The sequence below is a fragment of the Triturus cristatus genome, chromosome 11 (assembly GCF_964204655.1).
Source record: "Triturus cristatus chromosome 11, aTriCri1.1, whole genome shotgun sequence".
Taxonomy (NCBI): domain Eukaryota; kingdom Metazoa; phylum Chordata; class Amphibia; order Caudata; family Salamandridae; genus Triturus; species Triturus cristatus.
Window position 1 is genome coordinate 415,077,157 of NC_140594.1, and position 14,551 is coordinate 415,091,707.

Genomic DNA, 14,551 nt, shown 5'->3' on the forward strand with positions numbered 1-14,551 from the left:
GATCACATGACGCTGAGAAAAAAGCCATTGAATTTAAAGTGAACAAAGTGAACATCACGTGACTATGGGGCCCATAGAAATGGAAAACATCCTGGTTCGTGACATGGCATGATGTAAACAGTAGCATAAAATACCATAAGATACATAGCGGTTGATCAATTGGCTCATAATAAAATAGAAGATGTATGATATTCATAGAAACAAATTTATAAGATTGTTGATATTGAGCAATGCATAAAAACTGATACTCCAGATTGTGCAAATAAAGCAATAGTGCAAAAGTAGCATGTGCAATTGTTTTTTTTTTATATATTTTTTTATTCAGCTTGAAAATAATACAGTAGCACATACCACATAAATTTATCATGGAAATCGATATAAATTTACATTTCATATATAGCATCAAACATATGAAACAGGAGGGAGACACCGAGGCGGGACACCCCGAGCCCCTATGTCCCAGTAAATAAAAACAAATACAATATACCATTAGAAAAAACTGCCTTTACCCATCAGCTATTCAATCATTGTGTAAATGGAGCCCATATTTGTACCCCCCTTTCACGTCTCCTTCTACCCCCCCCCCCTCATGAACACAGATGATTCCAAATTGTGGAGAGCCAAAATCTTTGCTCTCCAATTCACGAAAGTGGGAGGGGTAGGACTAATCCATTCCAATGTAGTAGATAGTCGTATTATAGACATAGCAATAAAGATTAAGGCTAGTAACTTGCTCTAACTTAGCATCAGTCTCACATCCCAATATTACTAATTCCGGAGATAGAACCACCGTAATTTTAAGATTTGAATTAATAAATGTTTGGACATCTTGAAGGAACTGATCTAGTTTAGGGCAAGTAAAAAACACGTGAACATCATTAGCTGCTACTAAACCACATCTCGAACAGCTAAGAGCCCCCTACCTCCCCATTTATATATTTTAGCTGGAGTATAATAAAGATCGTATAGGGCCATATAGCTTTGTGAGCGCAGGCTCCCTGAAATTAAGACCATACTAGATAGCTCTAAAGCATGTGTAATATCCATACCCGCCTTGCCTAACTTATTTTCCCATTTAGCATTATAAAGCAGTAGATCATCAGGGAGACCTGACACTAGATTTTGATAGAGCGGCCCAATTCGTGAGTTCTTCTGAATCAAATCCATGAGTGAGTTCTTAACAAACAAAGTAGGGGTATTGTGCAAAAGTTTGACTAAATGACTTCAAACCTGTAAATATTAAAAAAAATTCATGCATATCCAAAGTAAACTTATTTTTTAAAAACAGAAAGGAAGCCATACTCTCCTCATGTGCTAAATCCCCCAGGACAGCAATACCATGCAACCTCCACCGAATTGTAATTTGGTCTTGAAAAATGGAAGGTAGCAGTCTAGCTGCCAACAAGGGGGTGTAAAAGTTGATCCTAGGGATAGACCATCTACTCCGTACCTTCCTCCAAACTGAATACATTGACAAGATAACCTTAAATTTTGTTTTTTTATAATAGCTAGGTTCGAGAACTGACAATAATATCCCCTTAGCAGCCTCTCCTAAACCTATCTCATAGATGGAGGGTGCACGGCATGGTGGGAGTATTGCTCTGTCCCCAAAGAGTGGAACAGCAAAATGTTGAAGTAAGGCTGTCCAGCTGTAAAGCAGCAAATTGGGAACAGACCACCCACCCCTATGCAGTGGTAGCTGCATCCTTTTCGCTGCCCTTCGGGACTGGCGATAGCCCCATAATAACCTGCTATAACATCTCTCTGCACGAGCAATACTTGATTGAGCAAATTCTAACGGAATGGTCCTGAATAAATAAAGAAATTTCGGCAATATCAGCATCTTTAACACATTCCTTCTTCCAAACAAAGATAGATGTAAATTGTCTAATCTTCGTAGGGTAAGGCTAATTGAATCTATAATGGGTATGATAAATTGTCTAATCTTCGTAGGGTAAGGCTAATTGAATCTATAATGGGTATGATATTTATATCTACTAGCCTCTCTACTGCGGCTGTTATTTTTATCCCTGCAGCATGTGCAATTGGAGCAACGTAAAGTAAAGTGCAGTCGATTTGGCCCCATAGTGGGGCTAAAAGCATAGAAAACATATGGACTTAGGGGACAATGACAAGATACAAAATACGTAATCAAAGTCATAACCCCTACTAGTAAAACAGATATAATCTGTATTGCCATTAGTTATATATGCTAAAACCTCAACACATATGTAAAACAATATGACAATATTATTAGTGTAATTGTCATCTTTGAGTAGCATACACTAGATAATTCCAACAACAACCTGCTATGAATCTAGATGCAACATTGCTTTGAATCTCCCAACCGCAATTGTATTTCAGATTTGCCCAATTCTTTTCATGTTTCTCTTCCATATGTGTGTATGTGTGTGTGTGTGTGTGTGTATATATATATATATATATATATATATATATATATATATATATATATATATATATATTCACTGAAAAAACCATAGGTTTCACACATGTTATAGTTAGCTGTACATTTCACTCGTAAAAAACCAATGAAATTCCCCCGTTATAGTTAGTGCAGGCAACTATAACTCACGCGACCGCAATCCTCTGCTGATGATGTCAGATATTACATCACTGATGACATATGTGTGTTTATAAAAAATAAATATTTGTAATATATGTATAGCTAAAGATACAGTATTAGCATCAACAGAGGATTGCGGTCGCGTGAGTTATAGTTGCCTGCACTAACTATAACGGGGGAATTTCATTGGTTTTTTACGAGTGAAATGTACAGCTAACTATAACATGTGTGAAACCTATGGTTTTTTCAGTGAATTTGCAAGGTTTTTTAAATGCTAATTCCTAACTATAACGTGTGTAAAACCCATGGTTTTTTCAGTGAATTTGTACGGTTTTTTAAATGCAAATTTTTTTTTGAGATTTTTTGTAAACCTATGTATAAAATAATATATGTACTATATCCTGCATTATGGAAAGGTTTTTTTGCATTTTTTTCCGTGCGCGTACGGTAAGCTGACGGTACGCGCTCCGTACGTCATAAGTACGGTGCACGTACGTAATAGGATACGCGTACGGTAAGCTGACGCTACGCGCTCCGCACGTCATAAGTACAGCGCGCTTACGTGATACGTGCGTGACGTACGCGTACACGCGGAAGCAACGTCGCGGTTACGCAGGGGCGTGTAATGCGCGAGTGCATCTTACGTACGCGCTCCGTAAGCGCTCCGTAAGCGTCACGTTTGCGCATGCGTACTTGTTTACGAGCGCGTACCGTAAGCTTACGGAGCGCGCACGGTAGGTCATGTGATCCACAAAGAACACTTTTCATTGGTTGAAATTACTTTCAGTTCCAGAAACTTCCCACACCACACCCATTCCCCTCATTACTGCTTGAAAGAACACTTTTCATTGGTTGAAACTACTTTCAGTTCCAGAAACTTCCCACACCACACCCATTCCCCTCATTGCTGCTTGTGATTCTCTAGGAGCAGGAGCTGAATTGTCTTTGGGATACAATGGCAGAACAGCAGACCTCTTCTGAGAGTGAGGGTAGCAGCACCACCATCATCCAGAGAAGGAGGAAACAGAAGAATTCTTTTGTATGGGAGTATTTTACTTTTCCAGAGGGGGAGAAAAAGGTCAATGCTCCACTGGTCACTTGCACACTTTGTGACCGTGTTTTATCAAGAGGAAATCCTAGGAAAAAGTATTCTTTTGGAAATCACTCTATGATGAGACACCTTAGGGATCTTTGCTCGACATACTGGAGAAAACTCTTCAGTAAGTCACCAGAGCCCAGCCTCAGAAGCTCAGCCGAGTACATCATCGGCAGCTCAGCTGAGCCCTTCCTCTGAGGTGGGAGCATCACCTTCTTCTGCTCCTCTGGACGTTAACCCTCGATTTGGGAGGGTTGTAATGAGGTGTATAACGTGTTGTGGTCTTATTGTTTTTGGGGAGACCAGTGTTCCCCTTATTAACAATAAGATAGACCAGCACGTTTGTAGACGCTCATAATATTCCCATTCTTTCTTTCCTCCATCCCTGTATGAACCCAACGGCTCTTTTAAGAGCCAACCTTACCTCACAATTATTATTTTATTTTTTTTTAAGCTTTCCTTTTTGAAAATTTTTTTTTACCGTGCGCGCACGGTACGCGTAATTACGCGAATTTCGCGGAATTTCTCAGTTTACGCCGTGCGCGTACGCTGCGCGCATTCGGCGATTTTTAAAAAAAAAATTTAAATTACTTTTTTGCCCTTGGGGGTCCTTCTAAGACCCCCTGACAAAGGCTAGGGGGTCAGGAACTGTCCAGCCTGCCCCCTTTTCACGTTATCCACCTTTGTTTTACACCCCCTCAGACTGCGAGAGACAAAATGGCGGCCGACACTTCCTGATTTCGACCGATTCGAATGTTTACTAAGATCTAACAACCAATCAGAATCGCGCTCGCGCACGGCACCGTGCGCGTACGGTAAGCTTACGGTAAGCGCACGGAGCGCGCCCACAGATATATATATTGATTTAAATGCTATTTTCTCAGGACCTACTGAACAGATTTACACCAGACCTACAAAAGGCACTTCCTTGACCTGAGGACTACCTCTCTGCCAAATTTCAAGTAATTCTGATCAGCCGTTCGTGCTGTAGCTGTGTCTAAAGGTCCTATGGAAAAATGCATGGGGAAAACGCGTTTTGGGACCCCCCGAATCCCCCCCGAGACTTTCAGGGTAGGAGCGGAGCGTAGCGCCCCATTAGTTTTGACAATTTCGCGAGGATTCGTCGACTGGCGCCAAAGTTATTCCAAATAGAATGTTGCGGATTTCCTATGGAAACAGGGTCCTAACTATAACTATCTACTGGCGACCGCCAGTAGATAATATATATATATATATACACACATGTGTATATATACACATATATACACACATATATATATACATATTATACACACACATTTTTTTACACATGCATATTTATAAAGAGAATACATAACTGTGCAATATGGGCCTTTATTGCCATAGTGGCCTTCTGGTGACATTTGTAAACCATGAGGTTGAAGGCCGAATGGTTCCTAAATGTGATCTGAACCCTGAGATGGCAACATAGGACTATATTACATGTTACTCGTTAAGTATTTTTTAATATTACATGATTTAATAATTGGCTTTAGTTCTCTTTAGGAAGATTTAGAGCATTTGAGTTTCATCCGTTGTTTGCCGAAGACTGTAGTTAAGTCTGTCAATGTTTTGAGAATGTGAGATTTTGTTGGGGATAATGTGCTAGTATTTAAAATGTGTTTTATGCGACAATATATATTATGCTCCAAAACATTTTAAATGCAAGAGCATTATAAGGGAACTGAACACATCCATTCTAAAATATGTTTTTCTTTAGAGTAAGTTTACAGGATACACATAAGGAAACAAAATAAAGTGCTATGTGAGGCAGTGTAACTTTTTGCCAACTGAGTTTTGGGTTTGCAGTGTTTATTTACACACACACTGGGGAGAATTTATTAGTAGGCTTCTTGCATCAAAAATAGTGCTGCAAGGTTTTGTGGTAATTAATGGTCTAGCAGCACTGTCATTATGAGAGCATTTTTTTTACCACCAGTGAAAGAAAGATTAAATGCTGTGTTAAACCTCTATTTAACTTTTTTTATTTGGTTGGGGAAGCGAAATGTCCTGCAAATTGAATTCAGCATTATGAATTATATCACAGTTATTTGAAAATGAAATATACAGTAATACACCTGTTGCTAGACTGTCAGTTATCCTTTGAGGAAAGGAAAAGCATTCTACGTCCTTACTTTCTGAGGTCATGCTCTGAAGCTTTGTCCACTTTGTTGGGGATGACATAATTAGACTATTCTATTATTGCAAAATATATTCTACTTATCGCAAAAAAATATTTATAAAATGCATAGCTAACATTTTATTAGCTGTTTTATGGAGCACCTATGAAATGATGACTTCAATTCAAATAATGTTTTGTAAATGTGTTTTAAGCAAATGATTTATCACTGAACAGTTACCCGTTTTAGTCGACTGAGCATTTTATGTAGTATGGGATTCATATTTGTTTTTAAATGTTTATTGTTTTCACTGATACACAACAAGAAGTATACAAAACAGTGAAGGATGGAATGCTTCAATTAATCCCAGCCACTGGTAATCACTCGGGCCGCATCCCAATACATCTTTATTTAGCACACCATGCCACCTTAGTTTGGACCCAGTCAGTGTTTAATTTGTAAAAAGTGCCAGGGTTCTCGTCAGGAGGCCACTGCAGCTTGTACCACCCTTGTCCCTGCCATGCGGCTAATCATAGTAACAACATTCCTACAAGTGTGACAATTCTGACTATTTCAGCCCCCCAAAGCTATAAGAATAGCTTGGACGGCAGGTAATTATTAATTCAATTTATATTAAAAATGACTAACTGTTGTGGTCATCTCTAAATTAGTCGCACAGTGCCACCTTGTGGCAGGCAGTCACAAGCGCAGTTGTTGACAATTAAGTGCCAGTGCCGAGCTCTGGAAGCCATCAGCTCAAATTAAGCACTGCAGTCATATGCAAATCAGTCTTGACCCTTCTCTAATATGAACATTCCAGCCCGAATTGCCAAGCCAGGTCCTCCAAGAACCGGAACACCTCCAACACAGGACCCGTTTCACCCTAGTTATGGGCTCATCAGCAGGGTACGGCTTGGTTCCAGTGACACAGAGTGCACAGGACCCACATCTGGGTATACCCGTCACACGGAGATTGACACAATAAGTATAAAAAACAGTGATGAATGGAATGGTAGAATTCATCTCTGCCACTGGTAATCACTTGGGCCGCATCATAATGCAACGTTATTTTGCACACAATGCCACATCTTTTTGGACAAAGCTATATGCAAATCAATCTTGACCCTGCTCCAGTAGGAACAGTCCAGTCAGATTTGCCAAGCCAGGTCTTTCCACAACGAGAAACCAACATCTAAGTTGACAGCTTTCCAAGATCAACAATCATCACGTTCTCCACCCCCTTCGCCACAGGAAGGTCATGTGCCCACCCTATATCACAAGGCATATACAAGCAATCCTTTTCCAAAATCCTTGGATTTACCAGAGAACTCCTCCTTACTTCCTCCTGCCAAGGGATTAATGTTTTTAAGTAGAACATGATAACAGAAATAAGGCTGTAAAAGTACAATGAAGAAATTTGAAAGAGGTTAGGTTATGTGCTTTTTAACCAAGTTATGATAATTGAAAAATTCTCTTTAGGAGTCGATTTGTATGAATTTTATGAATACTGGTATAGTTATACATTTTGTGAGTATATTTCTATAAGATGTTTTGTCTGGAAATAAATAATATTAGAACATTGGAATGTTGAAAGCTCCATTGAAAACAATGGAGTGCTCCGGGCTTATAATGGCTGGTATAAGCCCAGAGCTCCAACATTCCAATGTTTCTTTGTTCACAGCTCTGGCTGTGAACAAAGGCTTCAGGGAGCCTGAGGGGATTTCAATCCCCTCACGCTCCCTGAAGGCTTTGTTTTATTTGTTAGAACATTCTGCCCTCTAGTGGAATAATGTTGTAATAGCCTTATAGCCCTTCGTAGCAGGGCTATAGCGGCTATTAAAGTCCCGCTGCTTTGTTAAAGTCCCTCGCCTTCGGCTCGGGCCTTTTTATAGCTCGCTACGGCGGGCTATAAGGCTATAATTTATCACAGTTATAGGTCTTGTTTGTAAAATACAAGCTTTGAAATCAATGTCAAATGTTCAATTAAAAGGCTTAACTACAGGGCTTTAAGTGGGCCAGGTCCTGCCAGAGCTGAGCACCGGCAGCTCTACAAAGCAGGTGCCGAGACAGGTGCCTATCGGGCTCTACATTTTTGCCCTCACCCTCAGCATGAAAAAAAATCTCCGCAGCAGTACTGCTCTTCACTGCCTTTTGATGCAACCTTAAAGAGACTCGTTATAGTTCTTTCACAGTTTCATCATGTCGGATCTAAAGCATTTTTAATATTATATACAACAAAGCCATATTTGGTGCTTATTTATCTTAATCTACTAACAACCAATGACAAAGCCAATAGCCCTGGCTTGGTGTAGGTGTGATGTTACTTGTATTATATATCTGGATGACAGAAGCAGCAAAATACCAGTCTGGTGGCACACTATGCTAAAGACAGATTTTTAGCTTATGTATTTTATGCCATGCCCTTAATTACATGGGCCACGCCCCTTTGAGACCCACCCCCACACATTTTTTTCATTTTCATCCCACTTAAAGCCCTGCTTAACTGTGTAAAATAATTACTTACCGATAAGCATCTGTTTGTAGCTTGTAGTGCTGTAGATACACATTCTTTGTATATTCCTGCCACCCAGTGTTGGGATTGGACATTACAAGTTGTTTTTCCTCAAAGAAGATTTGAGTCACAAAAGCATTACAATGCGCATGGGCATCAATTCCACCCTCAGATAGTCTTTTTCCCTACCATCGGGTTCGTGTGTGTCCTATACCGGCTCAGAGCTCACAGGGTGCCGACTCCACCCATGGAATGTTTATTTCTGCCATCGGGTCTGGATGTGTTCTGTAACAGCTGAGGTCGAAAGGCTCCCTGGGCTTTTCTTAGGCATAGCGGTTCCCAACTTGAGAACAATCTTTGTGGTTCAGTGGGAGACAGAATGACCAGAATCGACAGAAGAACAATATTTGGAGTGCCGTGGTATACAAAGAAACAACAGAATCATGGCTTCCGCCAGATCCTTTCTCAAGATTTAACAATTTAGATAATCTGGGCAACCATAGTGTGGTGGATCGAACGCTCTTCTGTTTTTGCCAACAGTTCAATACCAGGTATCCTTGGACTGACTATCATGGCGTCTGCAACTTTGCCACTCCTGCCATCACAACGAGGCCTTGTGTGAGACCTCCCCATCTTTTAGTAGCAAAAACACAGCATGCTACAGGAGGGAGATACGTTGGACGTATGATAGGATGAAACCGCAATCAGCAACCAAGACGCAGGATATGTTTTGAAAATGAAATCCCTGCATAAGGAAAGTAAGCGTCTTGGAGTTGCAGGGAAGAGGCATGCAGTAGTGACAACTACTCAGGTTTGCAATCACAATATGATAGGTATCACTTGGAAGAAATGGAGATCCACAAACACCACCATACCAAGGCTTATAAAAAAAAGAAAAGGACTGAGGAAAAGGCCGCGGTTGCGGAAACTGCCACTTTTTAAGATCAGTACCAGTCTAACTGAGAGATGTGTTACGTGGTGCTCTGTTGGTTTATTTGCGCGCTTTCATTTGAATTGCTGCTATTGCACTTAGCCAATGTTCTCAATATTTTAAAAACATATATTTTTTTAATCTGAATCTACCCACTTGCTCGGCCTGACCCTGGGGTGCCCGTAAGCAAAAGCGGGCACCGCTGTGCTCTGGGGTTAGCGGTGTAGCTTTTTAGGTCTCGCCTGGCGTAGCTGTGCGCAGTCTCGCCCGGCGAGATTTAATGTTTTGAGGGATTTTCTGTAAGGGGCATTAAGCCCCGCCCCTCTTTTCCATTGGCCGGCGTCACAGTTTATGCTAAACGGTGGCCAGCCAATGGAAAAGAGGTGTCGGTGACGTCTTTGCTTGGCTTTCTGAGCCGTCCCATTTGGACGGCCTCGCCTGCTTTGCGTTCATCGCAAAAGGTTTCTTATCTTTATGGGGCCAAACACATGGCCCCATAAAGACAAGAAAACTTTGAGCAGGCGAGAAAGCTGAGCAAATACGTCATGGCAAGCGCTTGTTGGAGAGGCCCCCGGGACCAGCGCGGTTTCAGCTGTCAGGGGTCTAATTAGAGCTCGCCTCGTTCCAGACAGGTTACTAACGAATGATAGGCCCGACAGCAGGGGTGGGGCACGTAAAAACGGTAGGTTGTCCACATAATAGGGAGGGTGTCCTCGGTGACTTGCTCTCTGGCAAAGCTTTTTTCAGTCATTTCTCACTTTTCACGCCTCACTTCTTTCTGCCAGTAACCCCTATCTTTTCCATCCTCATCCCACTATACCTCTTCCCAGAACCACCATCTCCCCTCGAGTCTCACCATGTCTCTCCTCGAAAGTTACCCCCCCCGCGCCCCGTCTTCGTCACATCTGGCTCCTCCTCCTCTACCCGCTATGTTTCTAGCCTTACCTCTGTGTCCGTCATTCCTCATCCTAAAACCCCCCCACTTGCAGTGTAACATAAAATGAGCCCCCCCCCCCGCCACAGAGTGGTAGATGGGGGGGCCACGAGTATCCCAGATCTCACAGTTATTCTTATTCATTGACATGAAGTTGAATGGGCCCCAGGAAGGTTTGGCGGCCCCGGATGATCGGGGCCCCATTGCGCCGCAGGGGCCTGCGTTACCTCTCTGCCCTCCACTCGTCTCTCTTGCCACAACGCCTTATCATGCTGTCCCCGACCCTAATGTATGTCCCTACCGCATTTTGGCCACTATTCCTTTAATTCAGTTGCCTCTTTGTCAGTGCCCTCTTTCCGCATTGTGTCTCAGTCCTCGCTCTCCCTCTCCGCTCATTGTGTCTACTTTCTCTGAGTTTCTCCGCGCCCCTCTCTTTCGGTCTCACTCCCTCGGACTTTCCTACCCAGCTGTCCCTTTGGGGTTCACTGCCATTAGACAGCGAGGCCCTGCTGTCAGTGCTCCATTCGACAGAGCGCCCCCTGATATCAGTGCCACCCTTGGTCGAAGCGCCCGCTATCAGTGTCACCCTTGGACAGAGCAACTGCTATGCTCCAGTGTCCCTGCATACAGTGCGTCCCCAGCTTTCTTCATCCTGCACACTGTGGCCCTGCCGCTTGTCCTCGCTGTACCAGGGCAGACCACCCCCACTGCTCCCAGAGTCCACCAACCCAAATCACATCCCGAACACCTCCCCCCCCGTCCCCCAGTGCTTCCAGCAGCACCTTTTGTAGACAGCACCCCTGCTCTTCGTACACTCCCATCTCTTTCTTGCACACGCTCCCCGCCTGCTCTGTGGTACAGCGTCACGCCTCATTACGCTCTCCCCCAGGCCCTCAAGGCACATGCCCACCCCTCGCTCATCCATGGCATTATTCTAGTCACAGGAAGCCCCCGCTCTCCAGAAGCACCGTCGCCCCGGATTGGCTCCGGAATCGCCGCAGACCTTGAATGCCAGAGCTGGCTACAAGAAAATCAATTATGAATAGGATGGCATTAAATATACCTCCGAGGAGGGGCCTCTAAGAGGATAGAACTGTGCGGCGGAGCCCGGTGGGGGCAAGGGAGGCTGTCTCCCCCACTGAAAAAGGAATTGGGAGCCCATGTACTTCGGGGTCTTGCAGCAGCTGTCGCTCCTACCACCCAAGACGTCTGTGGCTACTTACTTCATTTAAGAAGTGACATAAGGCAGGCCCCTGCGGCTCAGGATGGCACCAAACCTTCAGGAGCCTCACTCAACCTGACAGGGTCCCTCATCATATTCTGCTGTGGTGCCTTGTCATGTGGCCTTACGACCCTGAGTTGGGGGCTTTTGGAAATAACATCTGAACGCACATTTTTAAATTTGTGCGTCCCAGTGGGGTCCTTGATTCCATCTCCACTCAGTTGCAATCTCAGTTTCAGAGTCACAGGCAGAGATGGTGGGCCCGAGAACATTTAAGTCACATGAAACATCTGAGAACTATGATATGGCACCACAGTAAATATTTCTTATTATTAATACATAATAACTGTAATATTTGTGAATTGCTCACACGCTTGTATAATAGGTATTACTCAATAGTACAGTTTTTACGATCCAAAGGATAATCGTGCCTATTGGCATCCTACACTACATTTTGTTTATGAGGGCTGTAGGGCACATCATTCGAGCCCTCCCCCTCGCACCCCCCTGCCTGGTACTCGGAGTGCATGGATGCGGCAGAGATGGGGGTTGCCTGGTGCAATGGGTTGTGTCCACCCAAAAAACAAATTGACGCACCCACACAATGTGATTAGCTGCCCCTGAGTCACGTATGTGTCAGAGATAGATATTCATTGCCCTTCAGCAAACAGGGGCCCCTTTGAAGGGTTTAGGACATCTTGGAGGGTTGGGGGCCACCCTACGCCACTACCGATTTCTTAAAGGCTCCGAGAGGCCTTTCAGCTTGCCTGTCACTCAGTACCTCTGTCCGGTAAGCAGTCCGGTAGGGGAGAGAATGTGGCCTAACGGCTAGAGCAGTCGAACTTGAAGCTGGGGAACCGGTTTCGAGTCTCGGCAAGGACGCTCAACATCCTGTGATTCTGAGCAAATCCCCGTGCCCAACGACAACAAAAAATGAATGTGCAGCTGGTGCTTCGGGTCAAGTTCGAGCTATATAAAACTCCGTAAAATTATTAAAATTCCCTCCCTATCACCAACACACAATTCGTCCTTGCCTGTAGAGGACATTCCGTTTCAGGGATAATTAATCGGTGACTCTTGTAGCACGCATTTCACTCAAGCGCAAAGAGGCCTTTCGAAATGCAGTGCTAATCATTCGGTACTGCTCAACATCATACGCTTACCAGACAAGTGCCTACGGTGCATTGAGACTGCACTGCAAGTAAATCACTATTTCTCACCAGCATCCTGTTCATGCAGGCGCCTAGAGGCTATTCAGAATGCAGTGCTAATAATTACTTATCAGCATCACACAATCATCATACAAGTGCTTGTAGTACCATGAGCAAGACCTCTCTCCAGCACCCTGTTCATACAAGCGCCTAGAGGCCATTCCATATGCAAAGTTAACAGCAATGCAAGCTCAATGACCTCTAGCCGTTTGCATTCCCCCACACACACAGTGCTGCTGTTGACACACCTCACTAAGCACTACACCAGTTTCAAGCACACACTTGCCAGGCTCGCGCTCCTAGCTTCCCTTTACTCCCACACTGTACATTTACAAATATTTCAACAGAGCACTGAAGAATTTGGCGAGGAGGGACGGGGTTATCAGAATTCTTGGGGGGATGGGCGCACGGTATCTCTTCCACTTTCAGGCTACGCTTCCATGTTTTAGGTCTCGCCTGACCCAGTGCATGCGCTGGTATGGCGAGACTTATTGAGAGTGCTCCAAAAATTGCTACCAGGCCAGCCTAGAGCTACAGTGCATGTGCGCGGGCGCCGCTTTTACCGCGATTACTTTCACTTTCGCGGCCGCTTTGATGTTTGATCGCGATCACTTTCACGGCCGCAGGGTCGCTTGGCATAGCCAATAGGTCTAGCTTTTGGGACCTTATAAGTATTTAGTTATGCAACTGTTGCATGGCTAAACACTTATAAGGTCCCAAAGGCGAGACCTATTGGCTATGCCAATGCTGGTTTTCTTTTGTTGCTAATCACAGGCGCGGTTTATATGCAAACCCTGTGCCTGGATTCAGTTCACTAGAGCACACACTGCATTCCCCCACACACGGTGCTGCTGTTAACACACCTCACTAAGCACTAAGAGCCCCCCCCATTCCCTCCCTGCTCCATTAAGGAGCCCTGACCTTCCCTTTGTTGGCCTTGCTCTTTTCTTTTTCGCCAGTTTCCTGAAAAGGGAATTGTGAGGGATGCAACTGTATTACATCCAAGTATTTTAATCGGACAGTTGCCTTTATCTGCTCACATCAGCATACTTTAATTTTTAAGATGTTGCACGAAGGTACGTTGTCCAATTTAAAAGGACGTGTCGCACAGTATATTTCTACAATTGTATAGGTTTTTAGAGAGAGGTGTTAAGTGACTGCAAAAGCCCCTGCCATTAGAGCTCCCCCCAACCCTACCACCCGCCCGCCCCCACCTCTTTGCCACAGCCTCACGCCCCTTGGACACCCCTCCAACTCGCGCAAATAACCATGCCTTTTATTTTTGTTTTCGTTATTAAAACATAAAAACAAAAACAAAACTAAAAGCCATTGCCATTTACAATGCCAATAGCTCAAACTCGCGTCAATGCGAGACCTATTGCATTGCAAATGCTTGTTGTATTTCCTGCCCTTAAAAGACACGCTGGTGCTCCGTTGGTTTATTCGCGTGTTTGCATTTGAATTGCTGCTATTGCACTTAGCACTTTGTCAATGTTCTTAATATTTTAAAAACAAATATTTTTTTAATCTGAATCTACCTACTTGCTTGCTTGGCCTGACCCTGCGGTGCCCGTATGTAAGAGCGGGCCAGCTGTGCTCTGGGGTTAGCAGTCTAGCTTTTTGTATTCCCTGCCCTTAAAAAAGACACGCTGGTGTGAGCACGCCACGCCAAAGGCAAGCCAGTCTGCGCCTGTCAGCACATGGAGTGCGCCCAGCGCCAGAAGCCCTGCTCGTTTTGTCTCCCGCAAGTATTCAAAGAAACAACTGTTGGAGCTCAGGAGAAGCGAGTGTCCCTCTCATGAAGTCTGCTGCCAACTGTGGAGCTCTAAGGAATTTAATTGTGAGGTTGTGATTTCGGGTTCAGCACTGAACTGATTAGCCTAGTGACTGAGATAGATGGTACTGAGCTTGGACCTTCCGAGG

At 44.0% G+C, this 14,551-nt stretch overlaps 1 protein-coding gene across 7 annotated transcripts in view; it reads right to left on the bottom strand.

Annotated features, from left to right (window-relative positions):
• DBNL (drebrin like) overlaps positions 1-14,551 on the bottom strand; it is a 124,918-nt gene that overhangs the window by 5,685 nt on the left and 104,682 nt on the right. The gene's annotated exons all lie outside the window — the stretch shown is intronic.